The sequence below is a fragment of the Sus scrofa genome, chromosome 2 (assembly GCF_054392235.1).
Source record: "Sus scrofa isolate SSC_HxYL_T2T_F1_AM1 chromosome 2, Sscrofa_HxYL_maternal_Yorkshire_Landrace_v2.0, whole genome shotgun sequence".
In the NCBI taxonomy this organism is placed as follows: domain Eukaryota; kingdom Metazoa; phylum Chordata; class Mammalia; order Artiodactyla; family Suidae; genus Sus; species Sus scrofa.
Window position 1 is genome coordinate 103,521,562 of NC_139384.1, and position 19,045 is coordinate 103,540,606.

The 19,045-nt window shown below is 32.3% G+C and overlaps 1 long non-coding RNA gene across 8 annotated transcripts in view; it reads right to left on the reverse strand.

The window, feature by feature from the left end:
• Positions 1–19,045, reverse strand: part of LOC110259771 (uncharacterized) — a 548,103-nt gene that overhangs the window by 124,775 nt on the left and 404,283 nt on the right. For all 8 annotated transcript variants that reach the window (XR_014838230.1, XR_014838226.1, XR_014838228.1 and 5 more), the window contains one exon: positions 1,532–1,648. This is a non-coding gene — a long non-coding RNA (uncharacterized LOC110259771). The remainder of the gene's footprint in view (positions 1–1,531; positions 1,649–19,045) is intronic.

Sequence of the window (19,045 nt, forward strand, 5' to 3'; positions counted from 1 at the left end):
TACACTTTTATTTCCACAGAAATCATATACACTGGTATATTTTAAAGAAAATCTCACAGATACACACTTAATTCAATAAAAAAGTCATATGTTAAAGTGGTGATTATAATCCCTAATAACAAATAATTTCAAGCAGGCATTTAATATGGTTTTCTCAAATACAAAAAGCAAATTGTGCAAATATTATAATACACAAACATGTACAATTTACATTTTAATTATATAAAATTAAATAAAGTTTTTTAGGACAGAAATTTAGAAAAACTTATATTTGAACAATCTAAAGAAGTAATGAAAAAGTAAGATTAGAAAAATTGATAAGGTTAAGCAAAAGTTTATAAAGACTTCTGGGCATAAAATTATGCTTTAGATATAATAAAATAAGCTTAATTTTACTGAAAATGCTAATTTATTGAGAAATTATTAATTACTTTTTTACTCTACATAATTCCACATAGTCATTAAAAAGATATTCATAAAAATAATAATTCAGAAACAATCAAATTCCTATTTTAAGTCATCTAAGATTCTCATGGCATACTGGCACAATGAATATCATATTTATTAAGATTTTTATTGAATATTTGTGACTTGTTATATTTCACTTAAAGTTCCAACCTTGAAAATACACTGGATGCAACAATGGATAATCAAATACCTGCTCTCATGGACTTTACTCTCAAAAGAGCAGACAAATATATGAACAATAAAATGCCAAATAGTTAAAGGTAGTGTAACAAATTCTAACTTTTGCATTGTAAATTGTTAATACATGTCATTGTGAAACAATAATAATGTTTATGTGCTCATATAATGTTAAAAGGCAAAACAATTTTAGAATGTCTGAGATTACTGCTATAAATGTAATATGATATATGGTTGAATTTCATGTGATTTAAATGATTTTACTGTTTATTAGATTACTTATAAAGAATTGCTCAAATTCATGATTGAAAATTGAAAATATGGGAATTCCCTGTTCCCTGGCAGTTAAGGACTCGGTATTGTAACTGGTATGGTTAAGGATTAATCCCTGAGAACCTGCACATGCCATGAGTGTGGCCAAAAAAATAAGAAAGAGACGAAAATTGAAAATGCAGAATATATATAACTGTTGAGATTTTAAGTAGTATGATAGATTACTGAACATCTTAATTATCTTTGTGGGTACTATGATATGATTAATAAAGCTAATTTTCTTTAAATTATCTAGCCATGTATATTAATTAGGAATTGTGGTCCTTATGGATGCACTGCTCTATTAATATGTTATGAGAGTCTTCTAACTAAATTCAAAGACAACAATCTATTTTTACTATTTAAATCATAGTATGTGCTTTCCGCTGTTGGAAACACAATGATGTCAGACAATGAAATGCCCTGAGTGGTTGTACTTTGCAGTTTGTCAGAGGCCTACCAAATACACTTAAACAGTGAGTTCATGCAAACTGCCCTGTGAGGACAGCAGGGGATACATTGTCATTCCAGTCCTTGCCTACTAGCTTCACAGCACCACCTGCCCCGAACATACCTGCTGAGAATGCTGGGGTCATGGCGAAGTCCAAAGGTTTGGTACAGTTTTACAGGAGATAAAAGAACTTGGACGGAAATTAGGTCTGTATATTTTCTCAAAATATCTTCTAAAACCCTGCATACAAAATGAAAAAATAAAAAGTAAAAAAGAACATTTAGTCAGCAGCCTGAGTAGGTCAAAAACACAACTGAAAGACATAAGCAATGAAAGTCAGTTAATATAGTTCTTTTCCAAAGAGCTGAAATAGGATAAAATTTTTTAGCAATGTATAATAAATAATAGCACATAATTTTTTTAAAACTTCATTTGAGGTTGTCAAAAAGCAGACTATAATGCTGAATTAAAGGATAAAACAAATAGCAAGCTTTTGAAATAAATCTGGAGTTCGATTTGAGGAGTGAGGTTTTTTGGGCTACTGCTGAGCCTAGGCAAAGCATTCTTACGAAGTAAAACCAAGACTCATACAACTTATGCATTTTATATGTTTCAAACCTAGTGATGCCCAAAAGTGAGGAATTTGCTTGCATTCTGTTGCAAAACCAATTGTATTAACAGATGTTTAAGGATGAATGTTCCAAACCAAAGGCATTTGTTTTATATTTTCAGCATCATTTTTTTCTACTCACATATGTCAAAACAATTCTGAACAGCATGCTTTCCAAATTGCTAGTGATTTCTTCAGAGAAATAACTTCAGAAGCAAAAGTAATTAACTAAGCAAATAAAGTTTGTATAAAATTAGAACCTATTCAAGTGGAACAAAAATTTTTGTTAAAACCTAGTAAAGAGGGAACAGAGTTAATTCGTTTAAATTTATTTCCATAAATATTAATGTCTTCTGTACTAAAATGACCTAATGTATTCTTGTCCAGGTTTTAGTAATTGTCATAGTGCAACTGTTTCTGTGGTGGAAAATAAAATCTTCACCTTTGGTGTCACTTTTTTGAATGATTTTTAAGTTTAAAGAAATAAGCTCAGATATCAGCATGTCATATTTGTAGAACCAAGGCATGCGGTTTTCCTCTATTTCCCCACAATGTAAACTAAACTGTCAGTGTGCAGGACACAGAGATAAGCAGCACTATTCTGTGGACAAGTGTCATCACACATAGGTACTTATGAGTGGAAATTCACTAGACAAGTTACACTCTCCATACCCAAATCAGGAGATCCACATCATGTCATGCTGTGGACTATACATTTTAATAATTTTAGAGAGCAATTCCCACAATTTGTAATCCTCTCCTTTGTAAACAGGCTTAATTACAGTTACTGACAATCATCCAGTGAAAAATTCTTCTACAATATGTGGTCATTTGTTTCCTATCCACCCCCTGCTTAAAATGCCAGAAACCTCTGGGAATCTTGAGGAAAAGCCTGGAAAAGAAACAGACTCTTGGGAAAATAAACTGACTGGAATTGGTCTTGAATTCTCTAAACAATACGTTTGGAGGTTCCCTTCAGAGTTTTTCCTGCTGAAACTCTGAAGGGAACTGCCAACAACCATAATTCTATAGAGGTGGTCACTTTGAAAGACCTATAATGAATTACATCATATTTATAAGCAAAATAATTATTTAAACCTAAAGAACATTTTATATTTTATTAAATACAGTTTATGGTGTGGTAATCCACTATAGCCAATGATGCAATGGATGTCACATTTTGAGATACAGAAACAGACTTATATGATTATAATATACTATGGGTACAAGATCATATAGAGAAATAGCTATTTTGACTTGAAATATATATTAAACAAGAATAATCTAATACATTAGATAAAGGAGGAACACAAATAGTGCATAATTTGATTATTCTTTCAACCATTCAGGGAAACTAGTTGGGCATAAAGTCAATAAAGTAGCTTAGCTGAATACCAATGATAGAAAATCCCAAAGAAAATCGCAGTGCAACTGAGACTTTTTAAAGTTATACCAAATTTTTTGTTACAAATTGTAAAAAATTAAGAATCTACTTTAAATTATACTTTAAGAAACTTATGAGATTATTTGAATTAGTGATAATTAACCAGTTTCATTCAAAATTACTTTATCTGTGATTGTTTACTGTAGTCTCTCAAATCATCCCAGTCTTTTCTCTTTTCATAAAGGCAAAGTTAGAGTGTGTAGGAAGTATGGAGAATTTTTGTAAAGATAAAATGCTCTTTTTATAGATCTTTGCCTTATGAGGCACTAGGGTGGGGAATAGAGGAGCAAATAGAGGAGCTAATAGTTTAACTCTCAGATTTGTGTTTTGATGTCTATTTGCCTTTTAAGTTAAAAATACATTGATTATTTTTTTAAATTACAATTTTCAATTTATTGAACATTTTATCCTATCCCAAAGATTTAATTTTGGCATAATACTAAATGTTATTACTGAACGTTTGTTCTAACTAAAATAACAAAGATGGTGGTTAATTAAGGTTGATAATAGTCACACATTTATAAAAAGATGAGTTGTATAATTTGTTTTAGCCCAAGTCTCACCGATTATTAAAAATCACAGGGATATTTTTGTAGTAATAGTCATGATCTGTATGTAATTTCATTCTTCTATGGTAATTTGGCCATGATTTTCTTCAGTATTCAATAGTACTTGCCAGAAGCAAGTACTATTACTATTATCTTCAAATTCCAACCTGCAGATTATGTTCTTATTCTATACCTATGCAATGAAATGAGCAGCTATTTCTATTGCCAAAGAGCATTTGTTGATCATTATAGATTATAGATATAATCATATTAAATTCCAAACATTTGCACATGTTATTTTAGAAATGCAATAAATACCACATATTCTCAGAAAAGATATGATAATCTTTTTTCTCATACAAGAAACATTTCTGTAAACAAATCTTTTGTAGTGTCAAGCAATTGCTTTTGCAAAAAATAGTACTACAGCATAAAAAATTAATTCAGTTCATAGAAGACTGTTAAAGCTTGACAAGTTTTATTCCAAAAATAAATAAAGGTCTGTCACTGTAGTTTTCTCAGACTCCAGCAATCTTTCACACAAGATATTATCTGTAATATCAATGAAAATAAACATGACTACTTTCTACAATGCATAAAAATATATATTTATGTTTATATTTTATTCCTATATGCCAAGTGAATCATTCTGTTTGTGACTGGTTTAAATTAGGTAATTTGTGAGAAATAAGGAAATCCTACAATAACATAGCACACAGATTGCTTTAAAATTGAAGTGCTGCTATAAGGAGGCTCACACAGCAAGATGTCCTCCCTTGCACAGTAAGAGACCCACCTTTTGTGAAATATAGTCCTACACAGGCTTCTAACATCATGATCTTTTTTTATTTTTAACCTTTCAGAATGCTGCTCACTACCTACAGATTCTATGAAGCAGAAGTCATGCTGATTTCTGAAAGGTTCAAAAAAACTGGGGTCCAACAGGGTTCTCTGACCAAATTTTGCACTGAATCTACTGCAGCAAATTTCCTGTGTGCTAAGTCTTCAGTGGAGGATGAATCCAGCCTGCTGCTAAAACAGCCTCTCCTTCCTTCACCATCTTCTCTAGCCCGTCTCCCTCATGCTGGGGAAAAGAAAATCTTTCTTTTCTATCACTTTAGCAGAATGATGAATTCCCCAATCCAGTGGAATCTACTCTTTGGCTGTTTTTAAAACATATTTGTGGGGTTAACCTGGCTCAAGGCCTCAAGAAAACAGGCACAGCATACTAAAACCTTCCCTGGTCTAGGAGTTATGATACCTGCTATTGTCATATAGCTCTGATACTATCCATTTATCTCTCTGGGCCTCAGTTTTTTTCCCTTATATAATTACATAGTTGAACAAGATAATTTGTCAGCTTCCTAGCAGATTATCTTATTCTAAAATAGATAGTTTTTCAATGGAATCATTCAGTATTTTCTCTCTAGTTCCCTACAAAACTAAAGGAGTTGATATACTTGCCAAAGCCTAATTTACTATGAAACATTATTTATTGACCTTAACAACTTAATAATCACAAACCACTGAATATATATTTTACTAATCGTCTATGTTTATATAAAATAATCTTATTTTGATTTTTGCCACTCTGGAAGCCCTCTTTAAGAAGATATCTTCATTGAACAAAAATGCTTCCCAGTGGTAGTGGTTTCTATGTGCTTTTTGTTTTCTTTTCTAAATATTAACTTTTAATATATTAAAGGAAATGGTGAAGTAGGTTGATTCTGTATTGATACGGTAGTTGTCCTCTTTACTTTATTCCCATTGAGGTTTTTTGTTTGTTTGTTTGCTTTTTTTTGGTTCATATAAACTCACAGCTGTCACAGATACTACCTAAGAAAACTACCATATCCTCATTCATAGCAAGAATTTCGATTTACACATTCCACCCACACTCATCCTTTTATGTAGCAGTCTGAAGAACTACTACTGTTAACACACACTTGCTCTGTACCATTACTATATAGTAAAGTTCATGGGACTGATTTTTATTTGGCCAAGTTAGAAAAAAAATTCTAATCTGAATAAAGCATAGCATTCTATAAACAGACACTGCAGGTAATAACACAACGAGTAACAAGAGCCAGGAAATGAAAACTAGATGTTTAGAATCACCAATACACACACAAAAAGACTAGAATGGTATTTTCAATTTCACAATTGAGTGATATTCTAAATATTGCATATGAAACAATACTAATGAAAGGCAGGGTAATTTAACATGCAATAATTAAAAAGAAGCTAAATGGTGTATGAAGGAGGGTAAAGTTATTCCTGAAGCAATGAAAAAAAAATGCAGTAGAAGCATTGATTTTGCCCAATAAGACATAATTTTTAATAAAATTGTTTATTATTTATACTGTTTCAGTAAAACTATGTTTATTTTATATTTTATAGTTTCAATAAAACTGTTTACTTTATTTATATAAATGGATTGTTTCTTATTCATTGAGAACATTAGTGAAAAGAATATCTGCTACTCCTTTATATCACAGGTTAATTGCTAATATTAACCAGGATCTACCCTGGTTCACATTACCTTCCTGCTTTAATTGATTTCCTTGATTTCAACTTCTATCCTATCAATTTCCTAATTTCAATTTCATGCTAAATTCTTTCTGAGCCCTCGTGAGTATTAATCAATGCTTTATTTACTATCTGTATTCAGATGACCCCTGCCACTGTAACCATACATATTTAATACTGAACTTCTCACTTTTTCCATTAACTCATATATGTTCACTTATGCGTATTTTTCATTTCACTTTTAATGTCATCATCCTCTTGTTTTTCTATATTTGTTTATAGGCATGTCTCTCTCACTGAACTTTGAACTCCAAAAGGAACTCTGCCTTATTCATCTCCACATTACTCATTCTATTGCATAGGAGTCTGCCTCTATAGTCTGAGAAGACAGACTATGGAGCCAGACTGCCAAGGTTCAGCTATGTATTTTTAATAGTGATGTGATATCTGACAAATTGCTTAGCCTTTGGGTTAGCTTCCCAATCTGGAAAATGTGAACAGTAAGTTCTACCTCACAGGGCAGTATTCAGGATGAAGTGAGATAACACATGTAAAATAAACATAAAGTATGAAATATCAGTAACTGTTAATCAGAAATTATTACATTTAGTACTATTATTCTATTACCATGCCTACTACAGTGACTAAACTATAGGTACTGAATGATTAAACCAATTAATGTAGGCAAATGAGGACTAATTTACAATATCCCTAAAATGTCCTTGATAAATTAGCATAAAAGTATTTAAAAGGAAAGATGTGTTTTACTTCAGATGTAAAATTAATGTATTATCAATTGTTTACAAATATTTTATAGCATTGACATTCTCTGGTATGAGAAAATCATTTGGTCAAATCCTAAATGCATCGATCTTATACAAAGAGATTATTGCAAATATAATCTTTATATTTCCATCTAGAATAGTAATTAGGTAAAAAAAATAGCTTGGTATACATTTTCTCAAAAAAATTTATTGTTTACATCAAAGAATTTCTCAAGATATCTTCTCCAAAATATTGGTAGAACAACATAGCAAGTACTTGGAAAATAGAGCTCTGTTGAATCCTAGAAATGAAGGACTTCATCCAAAATGAAGTCCAAGAAAAAGTTATATATGAAATACAGTTTTTCCTAAATTTATTTAGGCTTTATTCTGAGAGCATCACTTTAAGACTAGTGCTATGTCAAGCAAACTAAATAAACTAAAATTTTTATTTATTGTTTGTTTGGTTTGGTTTGAATTCCATCTGTGTAGTTGATTCAATTATTTACATAAAATGGGAACATAATGGTTAGGAACACAATTCTCCTAATGATATTGGACGGTTTGTCACCTGTTTATTCTGCTAATATTGGATTTTAGTCTTGATTTGAGAAGGAATAAGAAAATGAAAAGTTAGAAAAGCAATACAAAATGTTCTGTGGAATTCTCACTCTGTCTCCTTTCTTAATATTACTGGATTGCCAAAATATTTTCTGTGAGGTAGATAAGAGTACCTTAGAAAACTTGGAGTGAGAAGAGTAAAATGGATTATTTTCCTTAATAACTGAGATTATATGTCTTCTTTTGTTCAAGGAGAAAGACTCAAAACTTGAACACATGTTTATTCAAGTATATCTCATAGAAATTCAAGAATTAAATTCATTTGCCTTATGTAGTTAAAATTCTAAGTGTACTTATAATTGAATTATAAGGTGCCCTGTGAGCTTTAACACCTTGAGGGAGAAAGCTATAAAACTAAATGGCTCTCTGGCTGACTACAAAATGAATGAGACCTCTATAATTCATTAACAGATGATCCCAAGATTCTTAAAACTTGAATGAACAGTCAGGCTTCTTAAGAATTTTTTCTCCCTTTTAATCTAAGTAGAACATATGCTTAACTTCCTTGCTTTGGAAAACAACATGTAAGCTTTCCTAATAACTCACGTTATTTGCAGCCTTTTTTAAAAATTCTTTTTGCACTCCAGTTCATATTAGCTTGTTTTCCATTTGAGGTTCCCAGGCTAGGGGTCTAATCGGAGCTGTAGCTGCCACCTACACCAGAGCCATAGCAACGCCAGATCCGAGCCGCATCTGTGACCTACACTACAGCTCACAGCAACGCCGGATCTTTAACCCACTGAGCAAGGGCAGGGTTCGAACCGTAATCTCATGGTTCCCAGTCGGATTCGTTAACCACTGCGCCACGACGGGAACTTCTGTTTTCCACTTTTATTTTTTAATTACTTTTTTCACATTTATTAATATTTCTTCAAGAAAATTTAAATAACAAAACAGGAAAAATATAAAACAGTGTTTATTACGCCACAGGTGTGTGTACACACACGTGTGAATGTGTGTTAAATATTTTTCTGAAGGTATATTAATAAGATAAAAGATGAGAGAGAGGTGGTGAAAGGGAAAGAGTGAGGGAGACAACAAATATAAAACACACAGGACAGAGAGCTGAGCTGTGGTCATTTTGAACCTTACTAGTCTCTCATTTGTTCATGCATTTCTTCATTTTGTGGAAATTAGGCAGCTGACAAGATTCCCTGTGATCATTAATCAGTGTGTTGTACTGTAGCTCAAAGAGAAGGAAAATGCCACAGATGTTACTCACTTGACACATTCCCTCTTCTATCTTTACCACCGGACCCATTTTTAGGTCCGATGGTAAAGGTAACACTGCACTGTAAAACGATATACTCCTCACTGTAGATACTGAAGACAAATATACCAACGGAGAAGACAGACTGATTTCAGATGATTAAAGGAATGTTCTTTAAGGAAAAACATGTTTGGTGAGGACGTTTTGTAAAAACTATTATGAGTTCTTTCAGATTATTAGGTCAAAATCAAATCACCGTTGCTATCATATTTCAGTTTCTATTTTCTCCTTTCCCATTTCTCACACCTCAATTGGGTTAACCAACTGAAACCTTCATAGTCACTAAGGCACTCCACCAAGATTCCATTTCATAGTATCAATGCTCTATTTTGTTTCTTGGAGAATCTAGCTAATGCTGCTTTCAGACAGACCCTAGTAATCAGAATGGGGTTTACATGTCAGCAGATTCGATTAAACATTTTACATAAGAATGACAATACTGACTGGCTGTAGTAGTCTCCATAGACCTTTTATTCAGATGTGACACAAGTTTGCTTTAATCTTGGTTTAAAAATCTTAATTCTCTCGATAGAGCCTGCAGCTCTATTTATTCCATAGCATCACAGACCTGTGCTAAAGACACAACCAATATGCTGTAACAGAGAAACAACGACTTTAGAATTCCCAGTGTGGTACATTTAGAGAGACTTTACAAAGAAAACAGTAATTCTTAGACCTGGGATTTATAATGAGTAACTGCCATAGTTATTAAATTTGTCATGGAAGTTTTTTTTTTTTTAACAAAATAGCAATGTTTGAAAACAGCAATTTAAATTGTAATTATACAGCATTTAAAAATATACATCTTACTTTTGCCTGGTCTTATACTAGCTTATTCATTTAAAGGTTAATTCCTTTCAAAATTGTCTTGCTTAATGTAAGTATCAATTAAGTTGCTCTTTTGGGTAGTGTGACTAGAGGTTATTTTAATTGTATGTAAAGGGACATCCTTGCTACATATAATCTTATTAAATCATACCCTGACAAAATAATAGTTTTGTAGCAGAATTTGTATCCTTGATCATAATCTCCAGATTTTTTGTAACTTTGAGTGAAATAATATAGATAGATAGATAGACAGACAGATAGATAAAAAGACAATAGGCAGCCAGATACTAGGAATAAATTCAGTTTACTGCATTAGCACAAAGTAAACACTTGTTATGAATATTTAAAATTCTATAGAAGCACTCCGTTTGCTTTCACTCAGTAAATCTACCATTCTTTCCAGAGAGAAACCAATGCTCTAACGCTATATAAAGGTCATGCCTATTTTTGAACATTGAATAAATTGAATCAAATTATATGTATGCTAGAATTTTCTTTATCATTTTTCATTTACGTTGTATTATAATCATCCATATTATAGGTCACAATTACAGTTTCATTTTAATTGTGGCATACTGTTATCCACACCTATACACACATCAATAGAAATAAGATAAAAATACATTTCATCGTTTATTCTGATGTTGGACATTTCAGTTGTTTCCAATTTGAGGTTATATAAATATCTTTATGAACCTTTACCTACAGGTCTTTCATTGCACATATGGATACATTTCTGAATATGACAAAACTGAGTCTTAAGGAATGAATGTTTAATTTCAGTAGCTATAACCAAACTGTTTTACGAAGTAGTTCTATCAGTTTATGGTAATAACATGCTACAAGAGCTTCCATTTCTTAATATTCTTGCAAATGTTCAGTATCACCTCTCAAATGAAATATATACCTCTTACCATTATGCAAAACAAAAAACTAGTGCCAGCACCTCAGAACTCCATGACTGGCTTCTGACGATTCATTATATTCTCTTGCCCAGGATAATCACCATTCAGATTTCTACCAGTAGAGTTTATATTTGACTGAATTTCTCCTTTATATATATGGAATTCATGAAACTCATTCAAAAAGCTGGATATAGCTGTTTATTCGCATTGAACTACATAGTGTTTCAAATACACCAAAATATACTATCCCTTCTATTGCTGATGTGTATGTGATTGTTTTCTGTATTTTTCCAATTAAATAATAGTGCTAGAAATATTCCGGCACATGTATTTCATGACCTATAGATATAGATACATTTTTTGTTATATATGTAAGAGTAAACTGTTCAGATATAATATATCCTATTGCTCTACTTATCCACTATTGCAAGACAAATCACTGAAAAGCTTGAGATGAAATAAAACACATTTTAGAGCTGAAACTCCATCAGCCCTTGAGGCCATGACTGAGACGCATTCCTGCATAATTTATGGGGAGCAAGAGGTGAGAAGACCCAGTGATCTTCAGAACAAGAGACAAACACCTTCATAGAGCTTCTAAATACCTCTTTAAAATTTGTTGCTCTGAAGAGAACAAATAGCCAAAGAAATATTGGGGAAAAAAAAAAGGAAAAGAGAAAGAAACAGAAGAATTAGGCTCCCTGACATCAACAATATTACAAAGCTACAATTATTATTTGTTTGAAGTTGACTGGCTATTATTTTATTATCTTTTTGAAATAGAAATTCAGTTACTGATTTTAAGCCCACTGTCTATTCTAATAGGTGCATTTTAAGACTACGTATTTTACTATAAATACTGATTAAGCTTAGTCCTTCACTGTAAATTGAATAACCAAGTTGAGAAATAAAAAATATTTTCATATTTCATTTTGATGTTTATTAGTATTGTATTACTTAATCACATTTATCTGGTATTTCTAGATAGTGTTCTCATTGATTTTTAGCTGAGTTACTTTATAGTCAAAGAAGATACGCTGAACTATTTCAAATATTTAAGGATTTTTGAGGCTTTATTTATTGTCCAGCATATGATAGACTTTTTTTTTTAATTTTTTAATTTTAGGGCCATGGCTATGGCATATGGAAGTTCCTAGGCTAGGTGTTGAAACAGCTGTAGCTGCTGGCCTACACCACAGCCACAGCAATACCAGAGCTGAGTCTCATCTGCAACCTACATCACAGCTCACAGCAATGCCAGATCCTTAACCCACTAAACAAGGCCAGGGATCAAATCCCTGTCCTCATGGATATTAACTGGTTTGTTACTGATGAGCCACAATAGGAACTCCCTACTTTCTTTGATAAATATTCTAAGTAGATTTGAAAAAAATGTGAATTCTCCCAATTTGGGGTATAATTTTATATACAGGTTCATTAGTCAAATTTGTTCTCCATTTTGAACACTCTATTTGTTTGTCTGTTCCCCTAGTATCTGATGATATAGGCTCCCTAATATTTTTCATTATTTGGTGATTTCTCTTTGCCATTCTTGAATTTTTGCTTTCTGAATTTTAAAGATGTTAAAGGGTAAATGCATGAGTAGGGTATATTCCTGATAGTTTAACCTCTCCAACAATAATGAAATATTCCTCTTTTATCTCTAACAAAGTTTCCTGCCTTAGAGCACTCTTTTTCTGATAATATAGCTTCATCATCTTTCTTTCTGTGATTACATGACAATTTTTTAACTTACTTTTAATTTCAAACTATCTGTGCACTAATTTTATGGAATCTGAATATCTAAGTTTTTTATTTGGATCAGTTACCTCTAGGGTAAGCCCTCAAAGCTTAGCTCATTTTTCTGTAGTTTTCTCTTCTCCTAAAGATTGTCTACATTTGAGGTTTTTTGTTTTGTTTTTACATATTGTTAGCTTTATATTATCTCCAATTATAAACTAAAAAAAAGTATGTATCTTCTAGGTATTCTCACAGGGGAATGTTTCCAAATTAGTTAGATAAATAACAATTAACAAATATAAATTTTATTTTATTCCTTGCAAATATAATACTTTACTTAGCTTAACATGTTTGATTTGCCTCCTACTAGGCACTCCAGACAACAGCATTCCAACCCAAATTGTTTCTATACCTTAAACTCATTTAATTAAAACCAAGAAATCTTTTTTTTTTTTTAATTGTAGTAAGAACATTTAACATAACATCTACCCTCCTAACAAAATTTTAAGTGCACAATAAACTGTTGTTAATTATGGACACAATGTTGTATAGCAAATCTCTAGATCTTATTCAGCTAAAATCAAGACAATCTTTCAGGCATTCAGACAGATATCAGATGTGTTACCTCCATTTTTAAAACAGATTTTTCTCCTTTGTGATGCCTTTAAGTCACAGATAGTACCCAGTGGGGTAAGAAGCATTCATCATTTTTTTTGAAATTATATTTCTAGTTTATTATTGCTATGGAAGTCTCATTACAAAAGTTCAGGTATGTGTTATTGAATGCTGCATATTTTCCTAAAAAAACTAATGAAATTAGTATGTGTCAGATGTACTGGTTCTCAAACATTGAAAGCAGGCAGATTTCCATACTTTTAGGAGGAATTTTGTTTTTTCCATAATTATGAGTATTCACCAAAAGCCATGCCTCTAGCTTTTCTTTTGCAACTATGCTCAAGGATTAATATGAAAGGCATGGAGAAATTCTATAATTAGAACATTAGGAATAAAAATGACTTCTTATCAGATCCGTTCCTTCTTATCAGATCTACTTGGCAATTTGAAAATTAATGACAAAAAATAAACATACATTTTAGTGTTTATTTATGCATTTTTTGTTATCTGGTAATAAATAAAAACAGTATTTCAAACAAGGCAAGACTTGGCAAATTGTATTTGCTCCTAGTGTTAAAATATCTCAGGAAGCCGAAAAACAACAACAAATAAACAAACAAAACCAAAATGCAGTCCTTGCTATTAGAGATGTTTTTACTTATAGGCATTAGTACTTAGTGTACAAGACCTTCAGGAGAACTGGACATCGGAATTTTTTTATGTTTCTAGGATGAGAGACATCATAAAATATCTTATTTATACTTTTTAACATAACCATAGTTCATCACTAAGTGAGACAGCAAACTGGCTTGTCAATACTGACAAGTTCAGTTAATTGACAAAACACTACAGCAACACCCTCCATAAAACAAATATGAAAACTGAGATAATTGAGACAGAAATACATTCATAGTGCTTTACAAAGATAGATTTTATTTTTTGGCTAACATATCTTTGTTACGTGTCATCTTCATTGATATTTTCATGATTATTTATAAGAGGAGTTGATTGGTATAAATCGTGTATATGTAAGACAATTTTGTAGAAGATTTAAAATTTTAGACTATTTATATAAAGTCCATCTGACTATTACTTTAAAAGTCAATATATACCATTTTAGGAGTTCCCGTCGTGGCGCAGTGGTTAACGAATCCGACTAGGAACCATGAGGTTGCGGGTTCGGTCCCTGCCCTTGCTCAGTGGGTTAACGATCCGGCGTTGCCGTGAGCTGTGGTGTAGATTGCAGACGCGGCTCGGATCCTGCGTTGCTGTGGCTCTGGCGTAGGCCGGTGGCTACAGCTCCGATTCAACCCCTAGCCTGGGAACCTCCATATGCCGCGGGAGCGGCCCAAGAAATAGCAACAACAACAACAAAAAGACAAAAGACAAAAAAAAAAAAAAATATATATATATATATATATACCATTTTATAATTAAAATCATTTATGAAATAAATATTTCAAAACAATCACATTAAAAAATGCTTAGCCCAGATGCATTCAACTTAATTAGGAAATAATATTTTCTAGCTAATAGCACTGTAAGAGTTTGGTTTAGTGTGAGCTTTTTTTGTTTTAATATATAATATGCACAACTCAAAGTCCATATGCACAAGTGAAGAAAATAAATACTGTATTTTTTAACGGAAGCATAATATTTTTGTCTCACTTTAAAATTTAAAAATATATCAGAGTTGGAGTTCCTGTCGTGGCTCAGCAGTTAACGTATCCAACTAGGAACCATGAGGTTGCAGGTTTGATCCCTGGCCTTGCTCAGTGGGTTAAGGATCCGGCATTGCTGTGAGCTGTGGTGTAGGTCGCAGATGCAGCTCGGATCCTGCGTTGCTGTGGCTCTGGTGTAGGCTGGCAGCTACAGCTCTGATTCAACCCATAGGCTGGGAACCTCCATACGCTGTGGGAGTGGCCCTAGAAAAGACAAAAACAAAACAAAACAAAACAAAACAAAACAAAACAAAACAAAAAACAGAGTTTCCATTGTGGGGCAGCGGAAACATATTTGACTAGGAACCATGAGGTTGCAGGTTCAATCCCTGGCCTAGCTCTGTGGGTTAAGGATCCTGCATTTCCTTGAGCTGTGGTGTAGGTCGCAGACATGGCTCAGATCTGGTGTTGCTGTGGCTGTGGCATAGGCTGATAGCTATAGCTCCAATTAGACCCCTAGCCTGGGAACCTCCATATGCCCCATGTGTGGTGCTAAAAAGACAAAAAGACAAAAAATGATAATAATAAAATTTAAAAATATACACAAAATAACACATCACAAAACAAAACAGCAGTTGCACCCATTAACTGTTTTCAACTTTAATATCCATCCTTCCCTCCACCACACACATAATACAAAGAAACACAAACATCTGCATTCATACATACTCAAATTTAAAATTTTACCACATGACAACAATTCAACTAGTCCAAAGTAATTTTTCTCTTATCAGTTGACACATTTCTAAAATTTAATTTATAATATTTATTAAATTGATTAACTTTGTCATTAGATTAACAGCCATAACTAAAATAGACAAGCATTGCTAATTTTTAAAAAACACTTGAAAACAAGTTAATGCCAACCCTCAATATTTAAATTTTAAGGATCTGGTCCAAATGCCTAATAATCATCCATTTTCATTAAAAGTTAAAGGCAAATATTAATTTCCATTCGTAGTAGAGTGAAGACTGTGTACAAGGACATCCAAATAATGAGTCAATATCATTATTTTAACAAAGTTATAATAAGTCATCCAAATATATATTTTAGAAAAAAATTAATAGAAGATGATTTTTTAAAATAAACATCAAAATTCATCTAACATTTAGAGATGTAAGTTCAATAGTAATTCTAACTCAAGAAAAAAAAGACTCATAGATTCTAAAATGGATTATCATCTAATTCTGCCAAAATTAATAGAAAAAGACCTAGGAGTATTCATTTCTAGCTTGAATATTATGAGATCAGATTCTGCAGTGAACACACATCTAGGGAGTTATATCAGGACAGCTTTATTCTCAAGTCTGTTAGAGTTTCACTAATTTCATAGTATTATTATTAATATACATAACTGTTCAAGAAGAAAGTCAATGTTATATAAAAGTGTAACTATACAGTTATAGAAACTAACTATATCATAGAAGATTCAATAATAAACACACTAAGTTAAGTAGCCACACATTGTTAACCTTTGGAGCTATGGAAAAATTACAAAAGAAATGAAAACCTACATAATCTTTACGAAACTAACTAACGTTAGTATTCATGATAGCAAGGCCCAAATATGCTAGAGTTGAGATTATCTCTAGCTTGGAATAGATAGAACTTCCATCCTGGCTCAGTATAACAAATCATATATATAAGGGCCAAATTATGGCAAGTTTTCATGAATAAGCATAAAGAGGCCTGAATTTTTTTTTTTTAACTTCAACAGAAATTTTTCAAAAAATGAGACAACTACGCACCTATTAGAATAGCCAACATCCAAAACACTGGCAACATCAAATGTTGATCAGGCTGTGGAACAACAGGTACTTGTCTTAGTGAATGGGAATGCCAAATGGTCCACTACTTTGGAAGACACTTTGAAGGTTTCTTACAAAACCAAACATACTCTTTACATAACAATCCTTTACCCAAAGGTATAGAACACAGATGTGTGTAGTAGCCATAATCATAATTACCAAAACTTGCACGTGCACAGGATATTCAGTAGGTCAATGGATCAACTGTGGTATATCCAGGCAATGACATATTCAACGCTAAAAAAGTGAGCTGTCAGTCATGAAAATACATGGAGTAATATAAAATTATATAACTAAGTGAAAAAATCCAATCTGAAAAGGTTACCTACTATAATAACTGTAACTGTGTGATACTAGAAAAGGCACAGAGGATTCCAGGGGCTTGGAGTTAGGGATGGGAAGAAGGAGGGATGAGCACAAAGGAATTTTAGGGCAGTAAAAATATTCTGTTTTATACTATAATGTGTATAAATTATACATTTGACTAAACCCACAGATTTTACAACACCAAGAGTGAACCATAATATCAAGTATGGATTCAGGTAATTATGATGTGTCAATGTAGGTTCATCAATTGTAATAACCATACCACTCTAGCCAGGGTTATTGACAAAGGGGAGGCTATGATGAGCAGAGACAGCGTGTATATAGGAAATCTCTATTATCTTTCTTCAAATTTGCTGTAAACCTAAAACTGCTCTAAAAATATAAAACTGCTCTAATTAAAAAAAAAAACTGCAACTGAAAGCTGTTTAAGAATTTTAATTAAGGTATTAACATGGTCTAATGTACATTTTAATGACTCTTTTGTTGCTCTACAGAGTATGTAATGAGGGGCCAAGGAGTAGATGCAGGGAGGCTGTTAGAGCAGTCACCATGAGAAATTTTTATCGTCTTTGCCAAGGTGGTAACAGTAGAAATTAAAACACATTGACATATATTAGATATATTATGTAGACAGTAACTTTTGATGGATTGGATGTAGGAATGGAAGAAGATGACACAGAATTAAGGATGACTTTATAACACTTTCTGCCATGAATAATTGATTGGATTATGGTACCATTACAACCATGGCTGGGGTGAATATACCTCTTTGTCTTAGTGTATAATTGAATTTTCTAAAGTGTTCCAGTTATTAAAAAAATGGTATGGTTGGCACATCTCGAGGCAATAGAGATGATAGCTGGCTTTGTATATGATTGAGATATAAAAATACATTCAAATGGAGTTTTACAAATGTCACTATTTTAATACATTTTTAAAGTAAGGAGTCAGATGTCAGATGAATGTATAAACTGAATCCTTTCATCAAATTTTGGGATTGACATACCTTCCTTGGATTTGGGCCTTAAAATTCTACTTAAGCCTATCTGATTTTATGAATCTCTTAGAAAGTCTCAGTTTATGAGTATTTATATTTTCCTACTTCCTCACCCCTGTCTTGCTAAAATTAAAATCATGGAAAACCACATTATTTTCTTCCTTTCCTAAGCTGATAAGACATGATTGGATAAAAATTATTTTGGCTATGTTACAACTTCAGGTATGTTACAACTGCTTGACTTTCATCCATTTCAGGTAACATTTTATTTAAGCTTTTCAAACTTAACTACAGATAGTGAGAACAAATTCTAAACATATAAGAAATTTTCTAATTAACCCTTGGATTCCTCAAATGTCATTTTGAAAAATATTTCTTCAAGAAAGTGAAGTATATATTGCATGAAAACAGTATCACTATGTAGAGGAAACAGAGATCATAGTCTGGGGAGGCTGAAATTTGAGAGTTAGGATAATGAAAAGGAAAAAAGTACTAAGAGAAGGAGCTGGAGAAATCTCCGTATGGCCACTTGTATCTTTGTCTGAATTGCAAACTCTTTATATGCAGGGTAAGATTCTGTAAGGCCTGGAAGAAAACATCAGTTGGAGGCCATGTCTTCAAATTACAACTACTCTAGCCCTAGTGAGAAAGCCACTTTGGATCTGTCCCAGCTATGCCCCAAATAAACTGTGCCAAAGAAATCTGATCCAAGTAAATATATTGCCTGCACTAATAAAACTCTACAATCATTAAAAAAAATTATAGGACCTCAAAGTAGCATACAAAAGATCAGAAATTTCCAACTACAAGTTGACAAAGCATATGAAGAGACAGAAAAAAAATTAAACTCAGACTGAGACAAAAATCTATCACTAGGATAAAACCCAGAGATAGCTCAATTGCTGAAAT